Raw genomic sequence first — 27975 nt, 5'->3', positions numbered from 1 at the left:
CAAGCATCAGGATTCTCTTGGATATTTGTGTGTGCTAGCTGCTGTGCAAAGTATATATATATATATATATATATATATATATATATATATATATATAATATATATATATATATATATATATATATATATATATATGGTGCTCTCTCAGGAACTGCAAATTCCACTCTTATTCCATAGATCAAGGTTTTGGTCCCATTTCAAGACTTGCACATTTTGTTTAGAACACCTCAATCTTTGATCCCTCCCTGAAGGGAGTAGCGTTCCTAAATCTCAACATTTCATGTCAGGAAGCATCATTTTAGATACAAGTCCAGTATTGTAATATGTGAGAAATATATCAATCAATGAAGCTCAATGTAACTATAGTGCTCCTCCAAATTATTATTAACATAGAAGTGGTCCACGATATAGAAGAGTTTGAGAACCCCTGGTGTAACGTAATATCTCTCGTTCAGCCTAGGTATCGTTAAATAGGAGTTAATATTGCATCTGGTAGAAACAAAAATATTAGGTGCTTTTATTGCAATTTTATGTCGCAAGTTCTCAACATTGTTGTAAAAATGTACCGAATGCAATATTAAAATTGTGATCACGATGCAATATTTAGTTCCACCAATAAATAGGAGTTATCGGGATGGGCCTGATGCCAGCCTGGGGGTAGGTGATACAAATTTGCTGTACTTTTTGGCATTAGCCATGTACTGATAAATATCAGAATGTAAGGACTAGCATCAAAAGGAATACAATTGCGTTATTTAGTAACTTTGATGCTGAATTCCGATATTTATAATGTGTGCGTTAAAAAATGGGTTATTTTAAGCGGTACAAAGTTGATGACTTGCCCGAAAAATGCTTGGCTTCTAAAAACGTTAATTTAGCTGCATCGCGGTTTGATGTACAGTAGCTAGGTCTCTGCAATATCTCCATTGCACGATCAACAAAGCAGAGCCGGTAAAGGGCTATGAGACTTGAGTTTCACTCGACCAACATTAAAAATAGCAGCAGAGCAGTGGCAATATCTGGAGGAGATGTCGGTTTACTTCCCAAATGATCTCTCTCTTTATAGCGACCAACACCCCTAAGTGATTCTAAAAAAAAATTCAATCTAATGCACTCCATAATTGACTGCGCAAAAGGAAGGAGAATAGTGCTGGAATAATTAGAGAATTACTGGATAATTAGAGAATTGTAAGGTGAGGAAGGTGTAAGGCCACGGAACTGTGGCCACTGCTTAATATAATAAGAGGTAATGCAAAGTTAACCAACTGGGACATAATGAAAGTTAATGCATTTTCACCTGTGTGTCTCCCTCATCTCTCGCTGTATTATAGGGGACTGGGAGAGACACGAATCCTAACAGGATTGATAAGTATGTGGTAAATGTTATGTCGTTTTGTTATATGAAGCATTGTATCTGATGCCCTTTTCCTTGTTCCTGTAAACAGATATATTGTGTCAAAATACATGAATTATGCATTTTCAAAGTAATTTATGTCTGCATTGTACAGTACTGTGTTTGTTTTAAAGTACATAAGTGTAGTGAACGATATTTATTTTTCTTGCTGTGGGCGGTCTCTAGAAAATAACGACATATTTGCTACTCAAGTAATTACATTTATAATTGCCATATAAAAATAGGAATGATTATTTTAATCTCTGTCGCGTTGCGGTATGTGTTTTCTGCCTTATTACTGACATTGTATCCTACGGAAACTCTGAGATATTCTGCGTTACAACGTGATATTCTGCATTATCAGTCGAATAAAGCTGGCTACATTCATACTATACTATTATCTTGTGATTATCATAATGAAAAAAATAATGATTACTTGTACAGTGACATTACACACAGCACTGTACATAGAATTTTGCAGGCACAATGAGTCCCTGCCCAGATGGGCTTACAATTACATTTTTGGTGCCTGAGGAACAGGGAGATAAAGTGACTTGCTTAAGATCACAAGGAGCTGACACTGGGGCACTTTCTGTATCAAAAGTCGGTCTTGTTTTCAGTCCATTCCTCACTGAGCCACTCCTTCATAACAATGACCAAGTATATTAAATTACAGACGGATCCTGCATTTTTTTGCAAAGTTTCAGTGCTTAGTTAAACAAAACAAGAATGGAGCAACGATTATGTGGTCAGTGGCGGATTTCCCATTAGCCCAGGGTCAAGGGCGGCGAAATTTGGGGGCGGCAAAAATGTCCGCCACGATATACATTTGCCGCGCTCTCTGGCCTATCGGTCCTGATGGGAAGTCATTTAGCTGTTGCGGCTGCCTCCGTACCTGCCACCCTCTTTCTCCTTCTGAACCGCCGCATCAAATGATGCAGCGGACGTCACCAACGTGCCGTCACGGCGTCTCGTTGCCAAAGGCAACGCGATGTCTCGGCATCAAATGGCGTCACGACGGTGCGTTACAATGGCACGTTGGTGAAGTCTGCCGCGTCATTTTGATGGTGGATTTTGAAATCCGCCACTGTGTGCGGTACTTTTAAGAACATTTAAGATAAATGTGGCTATTAGTCAAAGGTATTTCTGGATGTAGCTGCCTGTTTCTCTCCCACTGGCCTTTAGATATTTCGACATAACCCCGCCTAACCCCGTGCCGTGCCATGAAATGGTCCTCAGCAGACTTAATGGCGCATCGGATTAACACAGTGGGGGGTCCTTGCGTTTGGATGGGACTCACGCTGTGTGAGTCCTACCGGGCTCCAGCTATCTGTAAGAGACGCGCAGTCAGTGATAGACTGAATCGGTCACTCGACCTGCGCGCCCCTGTTAAAATGTTAAAATGCATGATATTCTTAATCACTAGCTTCTGAGGTTACCAGAGTAACCTTTAAACAGCATTGGAGCTCCATTTTAACCTCCCAGACATTTAATATTTCAAACGTTTACATCTCCTGAATGGAACATCAGAATAATAAAAACAGCGTTGCAACGGGAAATAAGAGATCTCTTAAAGTAAGTAAAATATTAGAAAAAATAACAATTCGCGTGGATTGCTGTTTTAAAGCATGTAGGACCTATGTGACTAACCCAATCAAGATAATCAATAACAGCTGTTCTTAAAGCTGCAGACGAAGCAATATCCTACATGTTTTTTTTTTAAATAAATCAATTCTGTACTATGAGAAAATACTTGTAGCCTTTAAAAACAAACAAAAAAACCAATGCTGAATTACATTTTTTATGTATTATTATGTAACAAGCATTTTTTGTTTCTATAGCAACCATTTACAAAGTCACATCCAGGATTACATAGATTTCAGGATATCCCTGCTTCAGCACAGGTGGCTCAATCAGTGGCTCTGTCTTTGACTGAGCCACCTGTACTGAAGCAGGGATATCCTGAAAACCTGACCTGTTGGTGGCCCTTGAGGACTGGAGTTGGCCGCCCCTGCCTTAGACCTGCAATATCACGAATAGTCTTAGTCAAAGTCATAATTTTGGTAATTCAATTATATCTAGGAATGAACTAATGAATTCAGTCCATTGTATTTATTGAGAGACTCACTTATAATGATAAACCGTCATATAGCAGCAATCTGCTTACCTAGGAGGGGGGGGGTTCCCTCAGAGCTGATCCGGGTCCCCCGACTTCTAGGGATCTCCAGAGCAACAAGAGTTTTAATTATCTATAGTTTGATTGACAAAACCACCATAAACTACAAACATGGCCACCGGGGCTTTCTATTGGCTGCTGAAGGCTAGACCCCACCGTCCGTCAAATGTATTGTCGCTTGAGAAGCGCATGACCCCGGGGTCAGTTTAGTAAAAGACAAATAAAAATGTGCAAGCAACTTGGATTGGCGCTTTAGTTATTTTAGTTATATGTAGCTTACAAGGAAATGTCATGTCTCACTTTGGAGTTAAACTGACTTATTTTCAGCATCTGAGGTTGAAAATCTCATTTTCTTTCATCCAGAGCCCTTAAATCTTACTAATTGCAATATTGAAGTAAGAATCTCTGCTTATCAGTAGCATATTGACAGTGGCATGCAAAAGAAGAGGCAGTGTGAGTAACAGCCTGTTATGAACAACACCGCCAGTTGCTACAGAAGTATATTTGTCAGGATACATGTGTGTCCTGCTAATTTATCAACTGAAACACAAGAGGGGAAGGAAGGAAGAAATGAAGAAAAAGTATAGGTATGGGAAACTAGTATACAGTATGTTGTGGTTTTTATAGATACCTGTATCTATCTTTATTTCACAAGAGCAAAACAAACTGACCTCAAGTAAGTCTATTTCTTGCTTGCAGTGTTGGGCTGGGGTTTCAAGGACCACAAGGGTAAACAGATGGTAGATCCTATTATAGGACCATCATATATGGGCATGATGTACTCACTGTGCCAATCAATTGTTTTCTTGGCATTTGTTATGTGTTTAGTTTGCTATGTAATGTGTTTTATTTTGGGCCTGTTTTTTGTTTACTTCACCTTTTATTGCTATAGTGGTAAATCAGGCCCATATTATATGGGCATGATGTACTCACTGTACCAATGAATGGGTGGAGGGTGGTGGTAGTTGCCTGGGAGGGTGGTTAGGCCTCCTGTGTGTGGAGTGGGGGATGGTGGGTTAACCTCTTAATTACTCTAGCGGTTACTAACCACTAAGGTGATTAAGGCGTTAGGGGACATTAGGTTGTATTTTTGATTGCATTGTTTGTGGCAACGGAGGACATGGACGGTGATGAGGACGGCCTTCATCGTGGCAGCCTGGTAGGGGTGAGTGCAAGTTTTATTTACTTTATTTCTGCTGCTTAATGTTTTATTTTAAATGGGCAAATGCACTATTATCCATATCTGGATAATAGTAATTTTGCCAATTACTATACTGTATCTGTTATGGAGGAGGTGGGTGTATTTATTGGCTGTTGTGTTTTTTTTGGGCACAGGATTGGTACCGCAGGCCATCAGGACCCCCGGACACCCGTGGGGTCCATCCGAGGACCTGTGGGGACCACCCGAGGACCCCCGGACACCTGCGGGGACACTCGAGGACCACCAGACACCCGTGGGGTCCAAAAGCAAAACAAACCTCAGGCGCTAACTATGAATGGAATTGGTGGGTAATCTCCTTTTCTCCTTAGTGAATCCGCAGTGGTAAACGTTGTTAGGACCACCTTCTCAGACCCCCTATGGGATCTTTTCTAGATCCCTCAAAAGACAGAGAAAACAGGGGAGAAGGGGGGAACAGGGGTAAGCAGTAAAACTTCATAAGACTCCTAATGGGAACCTACAAATGCTCACACCCTCAATGTCATAAATTAGGGTGAAGCTTCAAAACCAGCAGTGGGGGGGTTAAGAATGAATAATAATATAATACTTACACGGCCATGTGTAAGTGCAGGCTCATAAAGGGTTCTTGTCTTTCAAACCAGTAGTGGGGGGGGTGACAAATAGATAACAATAGTATAATACTTACACGGCCATGTGTAAGTACAGGCTCATAAAGGGTTCTTTGTCAGATGTCAGATGTAGCCGCTTTCTGATAACGTGTCTTCAGATAGCTGGATGACGTCACTGCCATGGGTCTCCACCAGACCCAGGCAAGAAATGGGAGCAAGTGTTCAAAATTAAAAATGACAATATATTAGACTGACATCAAATGTCCACTCACATGTAGGGAAAGTCAGTGTCAGCAACACAAGGGATCCAGCTCGACTCTTGCAAGCTCTAGTGCTTCGCCTCCGCGTCCGGTTTGAAGCAAGCTGCTCAGCTGGTAGAAATGAGTGTCGCCGGATCACTACGGAAGCCTCCTCATGACAGTCCAAGAAAAAAGATGGAGCAACGCGTTTCACCGTAAAACGGCCTCCTCAGGCTCACCTGAGGACCCCCAGACACTCGTGGGAACCACCTGGGGACACTGCTGGCCTCTTGTTATTGTTTTTCCATGTACAGAATTAATACAATGCTTTTTTCATGTCTCCATCTCTTTAGCAGTACCTTAACACAGGTGGCCCTTCAGGTCAGTGGTGTCCGGGTAGTGTCTGCTGAAGGGTCCAGGCATAGAGGTCTGGTCCCCTTGTGTCTTTCTCTCAGGACACAGCCCTCCTTTTCCTTTTGTCAGCTCCCTTGTGAGCTAATGAATCTCTTTCCTGTATCTCAGATCAGGCTTTTCTAAAAGTCCTAATCAGCCAGGTGTAATCTGGTTGATTGACTGTGTGCAATTAACCAGCACACTGTTGGATTTAGACGCAGTCTCTTTCAAACAGTGACAAGTCCCTGTTACACTTGTTCATAAAGATTCCAATGCTTCAGAAGATTGTTGTCCAGCAGACAAAGTTATGGTTTATTCTTATAGCATTACTTATAGATGAACGTTCAATCAGTGATGATAACGTGCTCTTTCTCTCAGATGGTAATCATAGAACAAAGACATAGAAACTTTTGTCTCACATTGCAGCGTAGATGTTTCTTGCAGAGAGTCTTGGGAAGAGACAATCTTGTAGAGAGAGAGCTGATCAGCGTATAACTGTATTTATTGATTGCTAACTCCGTCCCCTTTCTCCTCGTTGTTTGTCTAACAAATAACTTTTACTCCATGTTAGCATTTCAGACTAGGCCTTGAAATCTGATCTCTAAGCCAAACTCCAACATCTGTTATGCATTAAATCTTAACTGCAATCCATCTCTTTTGGCTACATATGAATTCTAAATCTTACAACATATTCTCATTCAATTGTCTTGATATAAGGTCTCATTCATACAATTTAATACAATAAACGGAATTCTAACACGTATTTCCAAATGGTTGGGTGCTGGGAGATGAAAAGACTGAGTTTCATCTCCAGAGGACCCCCATCCTATAATACTAGGTTACAAAACATGGGTAGGAGGGATTGCTGATTCAATTAAGAATATTTTTGGGATGCTTTCTACCAGTTTAGGAGCTGGCTTGTGCTGTTTGACTGTTTATGAGTGAGAAAAGTATGAAAGGAAGATAGGTCATCTGATGATGGCGCTCATTAGCCATTCTCCCATACTGTGTCCGGTATATAGATCTGGTTTGGAAGTGGGTGTCTTCCCTAAGTATCACGATTTTGTTTAAAATATGGTAACACTAGATGCCATTTGGAGCTGTTTCCATAAATTGTTTAAGGGCACAGAAGGACACAGGTAGCAGCATGAAGGCCATGAATGTCAACATTCAAAATTCTCCTTTTACCTTTTAAGGTTAGGCACTCCTCTGCACCTCCTTACATCACAGCCCTAATTTCTCACTGTACACCTGCCCAACTCGTACGCTCTGCTCAAGGATGTCTGCTGTCTACCCCTTTTGTATCTAAAGCCCTCTCCCGCCTAAAAACTCTCAGTGCTCCACACCTCTGAAATGCCCTTCCCCTCAATATCCGACCAGCACCATCTCTCTCCACCATTAAGGCCCATCTTAAAACCCACCTCTTTAATTAAGCATTTGGGTAGCTCCGTTGACTGATACTATACATCTCATGCATTTACCATGACCCCTTACAGACGCACTTAACATACAGTAACACCCAGCCTACTGTCTTGATAAGTTCTCCCTACTTACCACTTAGATTGTAAGCTCTTCAGGGCAGGGTCTGCTTGTCCTAATGTCTACTTTTGTGCATGAAGCGCTTATTCCTATGTCATGTGTGTTACTGCTGTAAAGCGCTATGTACATTCATGGCACTATATAAATATAGATATGCATACATACTGTACATGGAGTCCACATGGCGAGAAAGTTTGTTGGTGATCTCTGTGCTAGACACAATGCGGGTTCGTGCACTATTACAGATTCATGCAACAGGGACAAGCAGGTGGCAGCCTGCGAACACAGTAATCATGTCTTAGAAACAACGGAATACGTTGGAGATTTTTTTTATGCCATATGGAAACTTATCATGGTCCAAGTGCTGAATTTCTCTGAGTGACATCATAAAAGGCAGTCTGAAAACGAGATGGCATGTCTTTATCACAGGACTTCGACCTCAATTTACTATGCTGTGAAGATTTTTTTCCATGTTGTTTTTGTAACATTCGTTTGATTTGAGCTCAGCATATATGGGATGTGTTATTTCCTATAAATTAGGCAAGTAAGGGAGTTGGCAAAGCAGGATCTATTCCCAGTGGCTGAATTGTGATAGCATTAGGGTGATCAGTAATAATACCTTTTTATTTACAAACCACAATTACCACTACTTGTTAATATAAACCAGGCGTACCACTGCTTGTTATTACAAACATGGAGTACCACTGCTTGTTATTACAAACATGGAGTACCACTGCTTGTTAATATTAAGCCTGAGTACCATTGCTTGTTAATATTAACCCTGAGTACGACTGCTTGTTAATATTAACCCTAAGAACCACTACTTGTTAATAAAAACCAGGAGTACCACTGCTTGTTATTATAAACCTGGTGTATCACTGATTTTGAATGTACAAATATATACATATATATATATATATCTGTGACGATGGAGAGGATTTGGCCCGGGATTAAAGGGGTTACACCCCAATTGGCCACCCTCTAACCTCACGAGGGAGACAAGGGGTTAACTGGGCTGAGGCCCAGACGTGTGATTTAACCCTTGTCATAACCTGAAAATGTATATTCCACTGTTCCCCAGGTTTTATTGTTAATCAGTGTCTGCATCACACAGACACTAGAATCCATCCGGGAGCACAAGGGTTAATAGTTCTTTAATGATTATAGCTCTTTGTGTAGTTTTCCTGCCTTTTCAGGCACCATTTTGCAGGTCCCCATTGGCCGCCATTAGGGCTCAATGCATTTCAATAGAGAATTGTGCTGTTTTAGTCCTGTTTCCTGAGAAGACCAGCAGATGGCGTCCGAGAGGGAGAGCGGCAGTTTCCCATTGAAAGTCTATGGGCTCATTGACTTCAATGGAGAAACCCTCGAAAGAGCTTTCCAGGAACAAGTTGGCAGCCGTCCAAACCGCTTAACCGCAAAGCGGATACATTTTCAATAGGAGAGCTTTGATCACTTACAAGTCAAGTTCAACGACAAGTGGCGTGGGAATAAACTGTTCTGGGGGCCCTAGAAATAAAAAAAAATCTGTCCCTAGTTCCTAGACCTCCCCCCACTCAACCACCACCGGGTCCCCGAATCCTGGACCCCCAATAAGGGTCGAACCGAGAAGAGCGGGTCGCGCCATAGGCTTCAATGGCGACGGCAGAAACAGCTCCAAAAAATGACTAAGTGTGAAATGCTGTAATTTAGGAATCCATATCTCCGGTTCCGGAGGGACCAGAGGATCAAGGTTTGGGGTATCTGTAGTCACTGCTCCGGCATCACTGCAGAACCATCCTTGACCCCCTTGGACCAACCCGACGGAGTATGGACCCCCTTGAAAGTTCGGGACTTTTACCATTGATTCTAATGGGGGAAAAGCCGCATGGTGAAAAAATGACTAAGTGTAAAATGTTGAAATGTGTAAGTCCATATCTCCGGTTCTGGAATGCCCAGAGAGATGGGATTTGGGTGACATGTAGCCAAGGTTCCGGCTTTAATGCATGCCCATTTCCAGCCCCCTCAGACCAACCAGACGGAGTATGGACGAATGTAAAGATTTGTGGATTTTCTCATAGACTTCTATGGCGGAGGTTCCCTATTGAAAGTCTATGGCAGGAAACCCCATTGACTACAACGGCGGAGTTGCTCCATTGAAACCCATGGCGGCAGAGCCCGTTGTTTTCAATGGGGATTTAGTGAAAAGCTGAGATTTCTTTTTTAGCGGAGATTTTTGTATTAAAGTGAAAAATGATTTAATGTGCATTTGTGTATCTCCTGTTTCGAAGGTCGTAGCAAGTCGCTTTTTGGACCATATGGTGTCCCAGTTCTGACAATGAGAACTGGGAAGTTTGGACCTGCTAGACCCAACGGAACCGGATATTTTAATACATTTATGTTTTATGTTTAATACTGTGTCCCAAGGTATGGACAAAGACCCAGAGGAAATTCTTTTGCATACCAGGATAGCAGATGGCCCTAGAGGCGACCCAATGTCTAGGACTTAAGTATTGTTCAAAGGGTTTTGTCACCCTCCCTGTTTACCTGTGGGCGGAGAAGGCTCAAACCAGAGCAGTTTTTAAGTGTTCCATTTAACACCTTCCAACAAAGGTTTTCCTGCCAGAAATCCAAATGGGTAGACTGGCTGGCATTCCATTTACATATGTGGGGCTACAGAAATGAGACCCCAGAGTTCTACTGCGCCTGTGTCAACTAGCAGGGGGGCATGTATCAAAATGTCTTCCCACGTTAGTGAGTGGCTGGAGGTAATTGCAAACCAATCACAGGTACTTAGTGTTAAGGATAGAGGGACAAAAGGTTTATAAACTGCTGTCCACCCTATATCCTTGGTTCTTCATGCCTGCATGTCATCAGGCCTGTGTCTTTATGCAAGGTCTTGGGATGATGCAGGTATTGCTGTATGACCTGCCTGTCTTGCTGTAATGTCAGCTGAAATATGGAAGAAATGGCCCAGTCTGTAATCCTGATGGCTTTCTTGTCATAATCTTTAAGTAAGTGTCTATATTTTGCTGTTATTTGTACATTATTGTGTGTTCACCTTTATCAAGGAATAAATTATATTTTATCATATCTAAGTCTCGTCCCAGTTCAAACCCAGGTATATATATATTTATATATATTTTTGGTGTAAATTACAGCCTGTCATATTGCGTTTTGTGGAGGGAGGTGGTACAAAAAGCAAAAAAAGGGTTAGGGTTGGGGTAAACATAACGTGGAGAAATAATTAGGTTACAATTTAGATAGTATATAGTAAGATACAGTTTGTACAGGGATATTATGCAGTTGTTTAATGCGTAGAGGTCCTATCTGATTCTTTACTACAACAAGTTTTGTCCATTGGTTTGATCTATATGTGGCCTGGGTTCCCCTCTCAGTCCCCTAACTCTTCTGCAGTCGGGAGAAGGTGGATGCCAGGGGGGAAGGGGTTGCACTAGGGGGGCATCTTGGACTGCGTTGCGCATGCGCAAGACGTCGTGCATGCGCAGTACAAGCGCGTGAGGCCCAATAGCAGCAGGAGGCTCAGTGGGGAACTACAAGCACCATGAGGCATAGGGGTGAAGAACACATGACGTCAGGGAGCCAATTGCGCAGCCAGGTTCCCCTGCACAGGATATACATTTTGCGTGCTGTGAAGACCACGCCAGTCGGAAGAGGGACAGCAAAGGGTCAGGTAGTGTCCAGGGAGTGGTACTCCTCTGGACTAGGCCAGACTGTGTCCCCCAGGCCCCAACTCACTAGTAGAGCAGTGATTGCTTTAGGGACAGGCCCTTAGGTAGGGACTCTGCCCCATTAGCTATTTGGTAGCCAGGGATACAGTTGCTACACTGCACAGCCCTGAAATGTGAGTTCAGGGACCAGAACGCCACAAAGGACACAAAGACTATCCTGACAGTGATATTATCCACGCCGGAATTCACCCCACGCGGTGGCGGATGACGACGTCGGACTGGACGGATTCCCTGTCATATTCTGCAATACCCGGGTGCAGGAGCCCCGGGCAGGTATCGTTCTACAAGTGCACCAACACTGTACAGCACGGCGCTGATCACGCCTAAAGTGTGGGGGTATCACTTGGAGACACTTACATAGGAGAGTGGTCAAGGGCCTCGGACAGAATGATGGACACGGTGTGGGGGTAACACGGTGGTGGGCTACTACAGACGGGCCAGGTGTATATGTCATGCCGTATAGAGTGGTTGACGTATATATCATATTTGTGCGTAGTACAGGTCATAAAGGTTACAGTTATATTCTGTGTGGTATTATTATTTGTTCCTGCACGGGGCTATCCCAACCCATTGGGATCCCGTACAGGTGGTGGCGCTGTCACCCAGAGTCTCGGGTGTACCCCAGGCTCTCAGTGGCGGAGGCTCAGATCTCTGTGAGCCAGCAGGTAATATCAGCACCAGTAGACTCTTCACATAAAGGGGAAAATGGGCTACATATATAATAATAATAACATGTTCTTGTATAGTGCTGCTAGTTTTACATAGCGCTTTACAGTAATACACGTGACAATCATGGAAATAACAAATAATACAAATAACAGATCATGGGAATAAGTGCTTCTGACATAAAAGTAACATTTTGGAAGATGAGTCCCTGCTCCGAAGAGCTTACAGTCTAATTGATAGGTAGGAAGAACGTACAGAAACAGTAGGAGGGCATTCGGCTAAGTGCGTCTGCAGGGGCCCAAGCTTTATGTATCATGTGTATAGTATTAGCCACAGTGCTACTCATATGCTTCTTTAAGCAAGTGTGTCTTAAGGTGGGTCTTAAAGGTGGATAGAGAGGGTGCTGGTCGGGTACTGAGGGGAAGGGCATTCCAGAGGTGTGGGGCCAATATATATATTTATCAAATGTTTTACCAGGAAGTAATACATTGAGAGTTACCTCTTGTTTTCAAGTATGTCCTGGGCATAGAGTTATGATGACAAATACATGATTACATTAAGTGAACAGGGTTATACATTATATACAAGACATTGCATGCACAGTTAAAGATAAAAATATATTATAGGCGTATGTAACAGTTACAGACCGGACTAAAATGTGAGACAGTTTTAGTTTTGAAAGAACTTAGACTGGTAGTGGCTGTGAGAGTCTCCGGTAGGTTGTTCCAGTTTTGGGGTGCACGGTAGGATAAGGAGAAGCGACCGGATACTTTGTTGAACCTTGGGACCATGAACAGTCTTTTGAAGTCTGATCTCAGATAAGTGCTGCATGTGGTATGGGTGAGGAGCTTGATTTATATGATATATATATATATATATATAATCATTTACTTAACTACTCTTTGTAAGTGTAATTATACATCTATTTTAAATGAAATGCAAACATTTTTACCCGCAATAAAATCCTTTAGCTTTACTATTGCAGCATTTGGGTTCGTACCTTAAAAAAAACATTGTAATTGGTTTTTTCACAGCCCACCTTTAAGGTTAGTGTGCGCCACTGGGTGACATGGCGCCCTGATTGAGAAACACTGCTTTACATTGAAGATTGTTCATTTGCGTATAATGCTGCTGCTTACACATGACCCATGTGCAGACTTTCCATTACATACTGCATTTTTCACAAGGCTGAAAGTGAGTGCAAACCCATATTTTGTTATTTAGTAAAGCTGGTGGTGATTTGTCTACGTAAGAGTCAGTAAGGAGCAGTCACGCAAATCCTGGTAGTACTGCCACAGATGCTTGAAAGCCTAGATAAATCCAGATGTGTCACTTGTAAGAAGTCTGCACTTCCGTAGACTTTTTTTTAAATCCTTTTATTGGTTACATTGGTCAACGTTTCCGTCCTATCCCTGGACCTTTCTCCAGACTAATACATTCCTCAGACTACAGGATGTTGTCTGAAATTCATATCACATGAGGTTCCCTTGCATTACATTCTGTACATGTGTGCAGGTAATGCTAGCTTAATATAGAGCAAAAGGGCTCTGCAATGCATCAGAAGTCCATCTGGCACTGAAAGGGTCATGTCTTATCCATATATAGTGTAATCAAGCCTTTAATAATTACAGTAGTACATTAGCAATAAACCTTTATCATATGGTTGGCAACATAAGCAATACTTTTTAATAAACCTGTAATATCTATATAGTTAAATTAAAGCCATACATGTAAGGGATATGCAGTGTAAAAAGCTGTGTATACAAACATAGCTAAGGAAAGAATGATTTTTGCTCAGCAGAATGCCAAAAAGAATTACACTATGTTTCCTACTTCCTTCCATCATCACAGCATTGTAAAGCATGGGAATACAGCACATGTGGTTTGCCTTGTTATTGGTGCTATAGACTCTGCTGCTGCTGCTGCTGCTGCTGCTGCTGCTGCTGCAGCTGCACTGCTAACAAAAGCCTGCATCAAACATAGCCAGAGAGTGGACGATTCCAGATCCATTCTAATGAAGAGGGAGGAGGCATTTGTGATTGGTTACAGGATGGTGATGGGTTGAGTGAAGTCAGGGTTTAGAGAAAAACACAGCAGAATACAGAAGCATGTAGTGTTTTACACAGCAAGGATACTGCATTTAAATTGCAAGGTAAGTTTACCTGCCCTTTAACTTCTCTTTGTTGTTATAAGGTATTCTAAGAGTAATCTGCATGATAAAGGCTCATTAATATTATTATTATTATGGCTATCATGCATAAATCTTGAAAGGCAAATATGTACATATGCTGTGAGTCTGATTTCCGTCTTATTTATATGCCATCCACATTACATTTGCATACATGCTGAATTACCTATGGTATATTTAAGCACGTACATCTGCAAAAATAAGCATAATTTTACGTTTCAGATGTGTGTGTGTGTGTGTGTGTGTGTGTGTGTGTACGTATATATATGTATATCATCAGGGACTGCAGATAATGCAATTACTGTACTAAGTCACCAATGCAATGGCACTGCACTACAGTATCCTGCACAGTAAATTGTGAAGGCAAAATCATGTATCTTAGTTTGGTATTCCATAAGGTTTTCACCTGTTTATGGTGTTTAACTGAAGCTGCTGTCGCTTCTCAGAAACATGCACTTCAGAAATTAACAGCAACATCGATTTAACTGCTTAGTAGAATGTATTTGACAGGAGACTGGTTGGCTAATGAACTTGTGGCCTGGCAGTGTGTGGATTCAATGTAATCATGTTGTACTGTATACTGTATCCCATTGATTGAATATGATTACATTTACATTGTTTACTGTTGGCCTCATCATTTATTAACATGCAAGAACTGCAACTTGCTGCATCTACAGTATGTTGACATTTAGGAAACTCAGCAACATGATCCTATCATGAGCATATAATCTATAACCTGAGATACCATAATACCATTATAAACAAATCAAATAAGCGTTTGGCATGTCAGGGTTTGGCCTCTGTTTTCTTGAAATTAGATTTTGTTAAGAGCATGTTTCTGCTGCAGAGAAAATACAGAACCTACATTGCTTTGCCAGTCAATGTGCTTGTTCTACCAAAATCGCTTGTGACTGTTGCTGCTCACATACTCAAAATACCATTTAAATAAAACATGAGCTGCTTTTGTCCTATGGAGGGTTCTTTCTTGTGCCTGCCCATCATTCTGTTTTACATTTACCTTTGTAGATTAGAAACGTAGGCAATTCTTGAATCATTATTCCTGTTACACCCTCAATTCCTATTTTGTGCTGTTATTTCTCTGCAAAAAAATAATACATTTTCTTATATAAATATACCTGTAGGCATAGTGTACATTGTAGATTATATCAAATCTGCCAGTTTGAAACCAAAATACATCATTGTTTTTGTCTCTTGTTTTGCTTGGCCAAAATTATCGGTGGTTTCGGCCATTTTTTTATCCCGGATTATACAGTACATGCATACTTATGTTACATACTAGCGTAGTCTTACTGATCAGTGGGACCTCTCAATTGAACTTCCCTGAACTCTTTGCCTCCTCCTGTCAATGTGTATTTAGTCCTTATCAGGATTGAAAGCAGCTTCTCCAATGATAAAATATTAATAAGAATAACTGTACATTTTGAAATACTGTAGGCCACACCGTACAAATAGTTGTGAACAAATGTGCGCTTGGAAAACACAGAAGAGTAATTTTCTAATAGGCGAATGTATAAAGAAACTAATAAGTGAATATATTCCACAGTGAATAAATAATGATCATTATTATAGTTATTAATAGGGCATTAGAAACTATAAGTCTGTAAAGAGGAGGTGTAGCAAAAAAATAGTAATAGTAATAAGTGATCAATAAAAGTGAAAAGGGCGACTGTCAGTCAAGTGAGGCAGATCCAAAAATAACACCCCTATAAGTCTGCAAAACAATTTACAAATGTATGGGTACAGCCTCACTATTACCGACTAGGAACCAGTAAACCCAAGTTGTCCACTGGGCCAGTAAAACTATTCTCCCGTCTCTCACCACATGAACAGGCTATATCTAAGCATGAACCCTATAAAGTGTATATATGATGGAACTATCAAGAAAACTCCCCCAAGTAAAAATGCAAATACTATGTAATAATCACATATACTCTAATGGTCAGAAAAATAACTGTCCACCATAGATATATCCAAATAAGCTTATATGTATGCGAAAAAAATATACAATAATAAATAATGCATAAATCAAGGGGTAAAGAGGGTAAATGAAAAATACAAAAAATGTCATGGATAATAAATACCCACTGCAGCAAGTAATGAAAAATAATTGGACTATATCAAGGAGACATACCAGTGCATAGCACACACAGCCTAATTAAAGCCACCATCAATGGACTGGTATATAGATGCTTACACAGGTAGATACTCCTATAAAATGGTGATACTAAGAAAATGGGTGATACTCGGCTGACGGTGAAAGCAATCCGGAATCCAAGATAGTATAAGGTCCCTGATGCATGATAGAATCCTGTGTAGATCCTATGGATCAAATCATCCGCTACTACTAAATCCAAAACAGGGGAGAGAAAAAATGGCAAAAAATAAAGGGTCCTAAGGAGGTCTCACGAGTGTCAGAAACACTCAACGCGTTTCGCCCATAGGGTGGGCTTCTTCCCGGAGTGAGTGAAGTGTGAAGCAAACGAGGCGCATTAAATACAAACGTTAAAATCAACAGCGGCTGCCGCCCCCTCCACCACAGCCAATCAGAGAACCAAAAAGGATCACATGACACCTGTGACGGGTAGCTAACACAGCCGTCGCTTACATAATTAGAGGGTTGGGTCAGTAAGGTGATGACAAGAGGGGAACCCCAGCTGTTTCGGTAAAGTAATTGCACATGCGCAGATATCGCTCCACTGCCGTGCAGGATTCACCAATCTTCCTGCCAACGTCACCGACAGAGCAGAGAAATCACCGAATGACTTGCTCAGGACGCTGCCGTACAAATCTTCCATGCAGACGTCTGATTTTAACCTGCATACATGTGTAACAACATAATTCCCTCATGAATCCAGTTGTAGCATAAATACATATCAATTGCAAGATATATAGACCAGAATAAATATATTAAACAAAGAATAAACTTATCCCTAATATAAAGGAAAAAGGGAAAAGAAAAAGAAGAAACAAACTGTTAGTACCAAACAAAAATATATGGATATAAAAATAATAAATTGCTACAACAATAAATACTAAAACAGAGTGAGGGATACAAACGACAGTAGTTAAACTGTTAAAGAAACATTCCAAAGCCCAAATGATCATTAAGCCCAAAAGGAAAAATAGTATTTAATTGTACTATCCAGCGGTATTCCTTTTGGAGCAAAACTTTCTCCAAATCACCACCTCTGTTTCCCAGGGATGCCTTGTCAATTGCAAAAGCAAGCATCAGAGTATTATCTGCATCATGTTTATTCAAAAAATGCCTGGCAACAGAGGTGATTTTTTTGAAGGAGTCCAAGTCGCTCTGAGCAAACTTTATATTTCTGGAATGTTCCAGTATTCTTTGTTTAACTTCTCTGGTTGTCATACCGATTATATATAAGTTTACAGGGACAAGTTAGATGGTGTAGTAAATTACCCCTTTGGACTTGCAATTCATAAAATAGCCAATCTTCTACTATCTAGTACCATCGCTTGTACTAAAGGAATCCGTTTGTAGAATGAGTCGACATGCCGAGCAGCCGTTACATTTATAAAACCCTTTTTTAGTGTAGGTAGATAAAAAGGTTCGATTTATATGTGGGACGTAATGACTATGTACTAGTCAATCCTGTAGATTCGGGCTACGCCTACTCGTTAGGTTGACTTTATCTCCTAGGGCTAGCTTCAAGTCGCTATCTATACATTAGATTGGCCAATGTTTTTGTAATATGGTTCTTAATTCGGACCAACGGTCATTATATGTCCCTCTAAATCTTATCTTAGGGTTAGCACATTTGATTTTAGGCTGTAATAATGTTGAACGATTGCTTTTCAAACTACGATTATAACCTTTGTTAATAATACTTTGTTTATAACCCCTGTCTTTGAAACGTGTCTTCAGCTCAATTACGCTTTCTTTAAAAATGTCATCTGTTGAGCAATTGCGTTTTAAGCATATAAACTCACTGTAAGGTATTCCTTGTATCTGAAAATGGGGGTGGAAACTGTAGCATGTAGAATTGAGTTGGTAGAACCACTTTTTCTGTAAATGTCAGTACCAACATTACCCATAGGGTCTATGTTAATTCGGAGATCCGAGAAGTCTACCGTGGACGTGCTTTGCTTGAAAGTGAGTTTGATATTCAATTCTTTGTGGTTGAGAACATCGACGAAATCCTCAAATCCCTTTGAAGAACCCTGCCAGAGGATGAGGATATCGTCAATGTATCTCAACCACAACAAAACATGGACAGTAAAGTGAAGATTGTCATCACAGAATACAACCTCCCTTTCCCACCATCCCAAAACCAAATTAGCGTATGAGGGCGCACAAGTAGCCCCCATCACAGTACCTATTTTCTGGAGATAAAATTTGTTCTTAAAAACAAAAAAATTATGTGTCAGAACAAATTAAAGAAGCTGCATAAGAAGGTTAATTAGATTGGAGCTCAATTGCGATGTCAAAAAATGTTTAGCTGCCTTAAGTCCATCATGATGGTGTATTGATGAATATAAGGCCTCTACATCACATGTAGCCACAATAGTATTGACATCCACAGCAATGCCATCTAATCTTGATAAAACGTCCATGGTGTCATGAATGTATGACGGACAAGTTTCAACCAATGGATGAAATAAATGTGTCACGAAAGCTACTAACTGGTTCACATAGGCTACCAATACCAGCCACAATGGGTCTCCCTGGCGGATGGGATAAGTTCTTATGCACCTTCGGGAGAAGATAAAAAGTAGATACGATTGAGTGTTTGGAAATAAGACTATCCCTATTCTTATTAGTTATTCTGCCTAGTGAGCAGGCTTCATGAAAAATATAATCCAATTCTTGTTTGAATTTTTCTGTTGGATCTGCTGTTAGCTCCAGATTGCACATTGGATCTCGCAGTTGTTTTAAGGCTTCCCTTTCGTACATAGACTTTGGCCAGACCACAACATTTCCTCCTTTTTATCTGCAGGTTTGAATTCAACTGTGGTCATTTTTTGTAATTCTGTTATTGCTGACCATTCAGGAAAGGACACATTTCTTGCCCCAGAGTGATCAGACAGCTGTAAAATATCTTTTGTCACCAACGCAGCAAATACCTCAATCTGAGAACACGTTTGAAAGGGAGGGCAAAAGGTAGATCTAGGCTTGAATTACAATAAGTTAAGTGCTTCGTTTGGAATAGTGTCAACGTCTTCCGAGAATTCCGACTCCATATCTCGAATGAGCTGCTGTTCCATATTGCTCCAACCATATATTTCTGTTGGTTGAGATTCAGAATCTGTGGGTTTAGAGAATAAAATATATATACACAAACAGACAGAATCCGCATACACACCTAATAGTAATAGGGTATACCAATAGAATACACTCTAAAATAGAGAAACTGGTCGGTGCTCTGAGACCAAGGTAAATATAGCACAAAAGAGAACACAAGAAATCTCAATAATGAGCACTCCAAATATCCCTAGAAAATATTCACTTTAATGTCTTCAAATATAACAAACTTAAAACATAATTAAAACCAAAAGAGTGGTACCCCAAAATAGACACGGTAAGTGCATATCGTATAATGCAAAGACATAGGTCTAACCTTGACACAAATATCAGGCTAATGCAACAAAGGTATAAAGTGAGAGCCCAGGGAAACAAGTTCCCTGGGTCATCAAGACCGGACGGTCAAAAATGTGATAAATGACCTAGGGGACACACTAATAATAACACTGGTCTAATATCACATGCAAACCACACATGCAGCAGAATGTTAATCACAAGACTGTTACCAGCCCAAAGATAATTAAAGAGCTAGTGTCAGTGAAAAAAAGACTGAATAGATATAGTCCGTTCTCAGTGTGTAATGAAAAATCACAAGACCCGCCCAATAAAGTGAGATAATGTCCTGGTAGATCCAATATTGATAAAGATCTTAGTATCAAAATAACACATGAAATCCTTCCAAACACAGTGGGGGTAAAAAAGAGATATACTTATTCACCATAGAGATTGTGTGTTGGATCCTCAGAAAAACAGAATCAATTCACTTGAGAACTGGTTAATCTTCGATCTCCCCACCGTTCCAAACATCAGCAGAATAGCAGGGCCAGAAGTAGTGAGAGTCCTCAGGTCAGCAGTACAGAATTAGCACATCATAACGTCTCAGGGTCACCCCAGCAGCTCCCACTCTACATGTGTTTCGCCTTGCTGCTTCTTCATGGAGCGAGGAGACAGCTGAAAGCATATTACTATTTAAAAGAAAGTGAAGATTGAACATATATATATATATATATAAGTTAAGTCTCTATTTTCTTGGACAGATGGATTGAGGAGTAGACTCCTTTCCGTGTTTCTTCACCATAACATACCATACCATACTATACATCTGCTTTATCAGCTTCTCCTTGCCTACCCGCACTGCAAACATGGCTGCAGATTTATATGGAGCATTGTTGTCATGTAAACAATTATAGAGACAATTGGGCTTTACTTTTTATAATATAAACAATTGTACAATCACCTGAATTTTGTTTTGTAAGTGAGGGGACCTTTAAAAATTCAAACACACATGAACCAATGCACCTGTATTACAGCCGGGGAAAACGCTCTTGTTGTTATATTGACACTTTAAGTGTCAGCCTCTGGCACATCAGGGTCACGTGATCTCCTCGGGAGCTATCACATGATCGCGATGCCACTGATGACTTAGTTTTCTCCCGACACCTTATATAATTTTTATCACTTGATTTTGCACTTGTTACTCTAATATTTTTATCACAGTTAATTGCATTAGTAAGCACTTAAGGGTGTTGGCACCTCCTTATTCACTAATATTGCACACTAATGACTTAGGTCAGATCCATGCTTAGAGCGACCGCGATCAAACACATTGAGTCTATAGGAACATCCATAGAGCGCGCGCACGTGAACGATGGCGCGGCTGTTTTTTGACGAGACAACATTTTTTGTCTTTGTTTCGAGGATCTGCTGACAGGCACCTGCACCATGGACTCAGCCTTACATGGAAGAGGAAGAGCCTGCTCTTTTGTTACTAGTCCGGTCAGATTGTGTTCAGCGCTTGGTCGCTATTTACCCACACAACGTAGCTACAATATTATAGGGCCCCTGGCGTGCCAGGCCTCACGACGTGGTAGCTATGTCATTGGGCACCCAAAGGGTCAAAAGTTCCCTAAAGTTAAAAGTACCCTACTGGGATACAGCTCTGTCCCCCCTCCCAGTCTTACCTGCGCTGGAGAAGATTTTAGCCCCATTCATTTGAATGGAGTTGAACTTTTTTCTAGCTTGGATAAGACAGCGTCATAGCTTACCCCACAGGGGCCTCTGTCAAGGCGCACAATTAGTGGCCCACACAGAGTTAATTCACCACAAAATCTAACCTGACTAAAAACTGATCAGTCAGCCCAATTGATCCATCTTTTAAAATAGCACTAAGTTCAATATTGTGGTATTCAACTTCCCTTGAAAAGTGCGCGGTTATTGCTTAGTACTACAATATGTTCAAAAAAAGCAAACTGCTCTACGAGAACTCGGGATCCATAAACTCACAGACGAAAATACACAGAGCGCTGCAGTTCTCAGGCAAAATTAACACAACATGGATGAACATTGTAAATGCTCAGGAATCACTTCCACATATAATATTAAAGCAGCAATCCACACTGCTCACGTTTTTGTTTTTTGTTTTTTTAACTTGCATGAACCGGGTGTTCGTTTCAAACTGCTTCCTGGTCCCCGACTTCCGGGGAAGCCCCAGTTTCTGCTGAACCAGCACTGGGCAAAAATATTTGCCTGCCGGACACAAAAATGGCCACGGCACAGAGCTCAGTGTGGAGGCCAATATAAAGCAGCAATCAGGAGGCCAGGGGGCTATGAATGAACTCAGGGGAGAACCTCTGTTTTGAGAGGCTGGGAGGAGGAATTGCTACACTAATGGAAAATGCATTAGAAACATATGGACAAATCTTGTCTTTATTTACACCTTTTCATTTCATTTTTTCCTGTATATGTTTTTTCTTTTGTAATATCTAGCGAGGTATAAAAATTGGTCCTGCAGCTCAAGCTCAAGTATCTTTTTAGGCTTACTACAAACACTATACAGTACTGAAGCTCACTTCTTTCTGCCTATCTGGGGCTAAATCAGGGGTGGCCAACTCCAGCCCTCAAGCGTCACCAACCGGTTAGGTTTTCAGGATATCCCTGCTTCAGTACTGGTGGCTCAGTCATTGACTGAGCCACTTGTGCTGAAGCAGGGACATCCAGAAAACCAGACCTGTTGGTGGCCATCACTGGTCTAAATGATAACTGGTGGTTTTAATGTGAGGGTGACTATGATTGGGTGGAGGAAAGGGAACATGGGAGGAAGCCATCCCAAACATGATCCATATGAAATGCAGACTGTGTAGCTTTTCTTGGGGCAAATAGAATGCTTTTATAAAATAAATCCAGCATTTTGGCTGCTTGAATGCAGGGACATGCATTTTGTGTATTTCTTTTGAAAATGTATATTTAAGTCAGTAGTCTGTAGCTGCTACATTGCAGTATCAGTCACCTGAGTGAGCTGATAACATGGAGCCTCATAACTGTGTGTGTGTGTGTGTGTGTGTGTGTGTGTGTGTGTGTGTGTGTGTGTCTAAAAGGCTAAGGATGTCTGCAACTCATTATAATGTCACGAGTATGATGTCACGTGCCAGATATATAGCGTACCAGGTACAACACCAGTGGCTGAGTTGTCACAAAGACACACAGATAAACATTCTGAAATATATAGTGTCTCTATACTGTAAACATGTATTGCTAGCACCAGAAATAGCTTAATAAATGAACAACCTCTACCAATTAACTGCGTATATACTGGGTGAGGGATATAACACTTAAGGGTGTGGAGGCATGCAATCAACCTCCCACCACTATGACCGGCGGACGGTCTATACACAAGAACCCCATGGAACAGAAATGAAACACTAACGCTTGAATAGACACTCACAAAACATCAAAGTTCCCTAATGTAAACATGTCCAACCAATAACATAGTAGTAATGAAACTATGTAATCAAGTAAAGTGTGTCTGCTATAATGTAACAAACACTTAGGCAAAGTATGGTACAAGAGACAATGTTCAAGCAGGAAGCTTCATATGAAAAGTAGCTAGTATTCCATTATAGGATATATATATATATATATATATATATACATGTAGAGGTATCAGTACCGTGTTAGCCGAGCCACAGCATCACACGCGGAACAAGAGACAGTCCTGTTGGCGAACATTTCTCTGACTCTGGCCATAAGATGAACGATCTGAGGGTTGCCATACTCAAAGGTAATCTTAAAACACCGAGAGCCGGTTGCATGAATACAAATTTATGCAACTGTTTGGGACACTTAGCAGTGGCCTAAACAGAGATCGAAATTTTATGAGTCATTACTAAAACAAGTGAACTCTCTTCCCATGAGCGCTAAAGGCCATGTCTGTACATACTGTGCTATATGTATGCACACACAGCTGTCTCTTACACATACTAATACTCCTTGTTTTTCCATCCCTATACACCAATAGGGACTACAAAGTATCCACACACACTTTTAGTTGTGCTACAATCTCTCACATTTCCACACCCACCCACACCATTTATATCCACTCCCACTCCACACACCTTTTGTAAAGCACTGTACAGTATATACTGTGGGCTCTCCATTCATTTTTATTCACACTGATACACACACACACACTTACATCACTTGCTTTCAGGAACCTTTTGACACCTCTAGCCATAAAACACATCCACACCGGGGGAAGGTCCAGCACAGATAACATTCCAATAGACACTGTTTTTAAGTATACCTTTTGCTTGCTTCATTCATTGTAACATCGCCGGAAGAAGAGATCAGTGTATCTCGAAAGCTCGCACAAATAAAAGCATTTCGTTAGCCACAGAACGGTATCATCTATTTATTTTTTGATTATATATATATATATTCTGGAATTACCAGATGTGACACCCCTCGGGTGCCGGGGAAGGGGGGTTACACATCAGGCATTCTGCACCTCGTCGTTTTTGCAAACGAGCACAATTCAGCCATATAGTTCCTGGCCCATTGGAATTATATACAGTATGTTGTGGGTGGCTGCACTTTAGGACCATGTGCAGTACTGGGAGCATTAAGGGTAATGGGGGATGACTTGGAAACCTGGCTAAGGGTTCATCGGCTGTCTCAGTACAGACTCACACAACATGTGTGACGGTTTTTTATTGTGCTGCTTGTGCTGATGGCCTTGAACTGGCTAGAATATAGCAGCCATGGAAAAGCAGAGGGTCTATGAAACGGGGAAAAGATGGCTATGTCCTCTGTTGAAATAATGATCTGTTTCCTTCCCTTGACTATGCGCCTGGCCATGTCTTTTCACTTATAGGCAAAAAACAAGTCTCAATGAGTCTGCAATACCAAGAACCCGGGACACCTCAAATATCTACAGGCACAATAATATATTTACTTAACCATGTTGACTGAAAGTTTGACTCTTTTTTTTTATGCCATGGCTTAAATGAAGCTACTTTATTTTTCACAGTACGAGATTCTTGATATTGTAGATTTAGCTGGTTATGTATCAAAGTGCAAAGTGAGGCAACAAATAGAACCAGAGTTATTTAACAAAGACCTCTGATTATTTCAGTGGGCTTGTTTTTTTATAATCTGCTGCTATTTTTTGCCGCCGTTTTGCAGCCAGATGACTTTGATAAATGACCCTCTTATTGTGAATTGGCTTCGGCCACCCCACCGAATACCCACTTTTTTTTAATTTGAATTATATTTAGCTGTGCAGCGCTGAACTCTTTTTTTTAAATGTGGCTTTAAATCAGCCGCTCATTGTACAATATAAACGTTTCAGATTACATTAAAGAAAGTGTATGATGACCAAAACTAATGACGCCCTTGCTAGTTCTCCGTAGAATATCTCCTTCGTAGAAAGGGAGAAGGCAGATGGGAAACGGTTTGCATTGTAGGCCCTCTTCCCAATGTTCTGTATTACAATGACATTGCTTGATAGTCAATACCACGTTTACACATAACAAACGTATTGGTTACATTTGAATAACTAGAATTTGAGTACTAATAGTATAGATCAGGGATGCTCAAACTTTCCCCGCTGCGCCCCCCTGCCTGCTCTCCCCCCCGTGTTCACGTCCCCTTCCTTACCTTGTCTTCGGCGTCAAATGACGCAGCGGGGTCACGTGACCCCATAGCGTCATTTCATGGCAACGCGTCGCCGAAGACAAGGTAAGGGAAGTTGCAGAGGCCTCACGAGATCCCCCGGCATTTAATTTAAATTCCTTGGGGAAGAGCGCAGGGCCTCTGTAACCACCACGCCCCCCAGTTTGCACACCCCTGGTATAGCTCACTGTTTTAGATGCTGTGTTTTTCTCACGAATGGTCCCATGCTGTGTGTGGAATGAAAGTATTCCTCTTTTATATTTTGCATTGATATTTTTACTCAGTTTCTTTTTTCACATTCATTATACATTTTGAGAAGCGTAAAATAGTGTTCCAGGGATTATTCTCCATAGAGCTCCCACTCCATGTGCTGTGAAGCTATTCATTTGAATGGAGCTGGGCTCTCCTCCAGAACAGAGGTCAATTTTACAGTATATTGCATAGGTGGCCTTTGTGAATATCATGTTAGTGTGTGTTGTCATACTCAACCTATTTGTATAAAATGCCTGGTTATATTCAGTAGGTTCAGAATAAAGTTGCTTCCATTGCAGCTGACAACTTAAATATGTCCATGAAGGCTAATGGGCTTATTCTTTATCCATTTTCAGACGAAATTCCCCATTGACTTTAATTAATAATGAATAATAATAATTAATTAATAATTAATTGACGTCCGCATTGACAGAATATTGAAAGTGACAATCCTATCTACTATTTAAAAGAATATATATATTTTGTTTTCCTTGTCTTCTGAAAAGAGGCAAAACAAACTTTCCTTTGTGTTCACACTGTACATATGATATACTGAATTGGCCCGAAATATAGTACGGCCTCACACATAATACGACCCTAAAGTTTTGAAGGTGTTCTACATGAAAAATAAAAGGTCTTGAATATACCTCGAGGTAAAAACGTAACAAATTTGACACAGTTTTCGTATTTATAACTGATTTTATATTTATAACTCAATGTCATCATCCTCATTTTCTTCTTCTCCCAGCTCATCTTCAGTAGTGTGTACTTGGTCACCCTCGCTCTCTCTTAGGTAGCGCCGTGCTCACCCGCTCTGGCGGCAGTCCACGTCTCTCTGGCTCACTGCCCTCTGTTTATCGCTCCCCTGCTCGGCGGCAATTTTGCTTCTCCGCCGGGGCGACAAGACAGGTCCACGGTCTCGGTGGCAGCAGCTATTCCCTGGCTCCCGCTACTCCCGGTGTCTTGCAGGCGGTGTGTCCCCCTTGCCTAGGGGTCTTTTTAATATTTTTCTGGGGAAATTTTATCACTGTTTTTGCTCTAATTGTCCCTCTATTGAGCCGGAGCAGAGCTGACATGCGACCAGCACAATCAGCGCCCAAGCCACCTCCTCCGGCTTTCCCCCCCAGTGAAAAATGTCAGGCTGCGCATATAATACGAGTACAGTTTTCAGAAGGACATTTTTAGGAAAAAACATTGCACTATATTCGGGCCAATACGGTATACCTCATTTTCGTATGGAAGTGTACATTATACGTATACTTAGCAGGGTTTTCTGCAGCAATAACTCACGAGGAGGTCGCTAGTATGATACGCTGCCCTAAACTTGCGTGCTGTTTAGGATGTTCTCTTTGTTGAGATAGACATTGACTACTTGATCTGTAATAAATATTATGAGCTCAGATGGAAGATATAATGTCTGTTGTAGCAGCAAGTTATATCAATCATCTTAATAATTCCAAATGATTCCACAATTAGTGTGCTGTGCTCGAAGTCCGACACGTAAGACAATTCCCACAAGTCACTAAACAATAAGCAAAGTATATCTATAAAGGTTTCAAGTATGGCAGTTAAGTAATCCCCTATGAGTAGAACAAAGTATGAGTGATCCATGTCAAACACTGTTCAAGCTTAAAGGAACATAATACAAGCTATATGCCCAAATCTGATTATCTAAAAGTTTCAGAGGGTTTTAAAGTGAACATGCCATTTAGTTTCACCAAAATGAATTATCTCTAGTGTTCAAACTTTGTCCTGAAGCTCTTGGCATCATTAATTATGGAACAGACCTGTTAAATATTGAACACCCTTTTCTTTAATATCAGTTTACCTTGTATCTGGTGAATGACTCGTTGCTGCTGGTTTCTGTTTTCTTCTTTAGAAGTTTGATTGTGTTTCCATATGTGATCATTGTGTATGCAAATGTATTATTCCGTAAAAAAAATAAAAAATGCATCCTTTAGATCAGGCCGGTCAAACTCAGAATACCTTGGGGGCCAATTATTAAATACAATTGCAAAACTCGGGCCGCACCATCAGATCAGCGGAAGGAAAAAATAAAATAATTAGTGACTATAACCTGCGCATACACTTTTTTTTTCTTGAGCTTTCCTTATTAAAATATATAAAGTCACTGGTATCTCTCTCCCCTCTCCCCCCCCCCCCCCCATCACCTCTCTCTCTCTCCCCCCCATCACCTCTCTCTCCCTCCCCCCCATCACCTCTCTCTCCCTCCCCCCCATCAAATCTCTCTCCCTCCCTCCCATCACCACTCTCCCCCCCCATCACCTATCTCCCCCCCAAAACCTCTCTCTCTCCCCCTCTCCCCTTTCTCTCTCTTCCTTTTATCTTGCTCTCTCCCCATCACCCCTTTCTCTCT

The 27975-nt window shown here is 41.0% G+C and overlaps 1 protein-coding gene and 1 long non-coding RNA gene across 41 annotated transcripts in view; one reads left to right on the top strand and one right to left on the bottom strand.

The window, feature by feature from the left end:
- The first annotated feature begins 13941 nt into the window (after positions 1–13941).
- The window catches only part of SORBS1 (sorbin and SH3 domain containing 1), a 296558-nt gene continuing 282524 nt past the window's right edge, over positions 13942–27975 (top strand). For 22 of the 40 annotated variants that reach the window (XM_075610946.1, XM_075610947.1, XM_075610965.1 and 19 more), the window contains exon 1: positions 13943–14077. The gene's annotated coding sequence lies outside the window, so the exon portion shown is untranslated. Of the gene's footprint in view, positions 14078–27975 lie in introns of all 40 variants that reach the window. The other 18 variants (XM_075610958.1, XM_075610964.1, XM_075610960.1 and 15 more) reach the window with 5 other exon arrangements.
- Positions 16081–20354, bottom strand: LOC142501280 (uncharacterized). Its single transcript, XR_012803455.1, has 3 exons — positions 20116–20354; positions 19220–19401; positions 16081–17064 (listed from the first exon to the last, which is right to left on the bottom strand). It is a non-coding gene; the product is annotated as an uncharacterized LOC142501280 (long non-coding RNA).

The sequence above is a fragment of the Ascaphus truei genome, chromosome 8, assembly GCF_040206685.1.
Source record: "Ascaphus truei isolate aAscTru1 chromosome 8, aAscTru1.hap1, whole genome shotgun sequence".
Lineage (NCBI taxonomy): Eukaryota > Metazoa > Chordata > Amphibia > Anura > Ascaphidae > Ascaphus > Ascaphus truei.
Note: the sequence above shows the minus strand (reverse complement) of the source record. Positions and strands in the feature narration are given on the sequence as shown.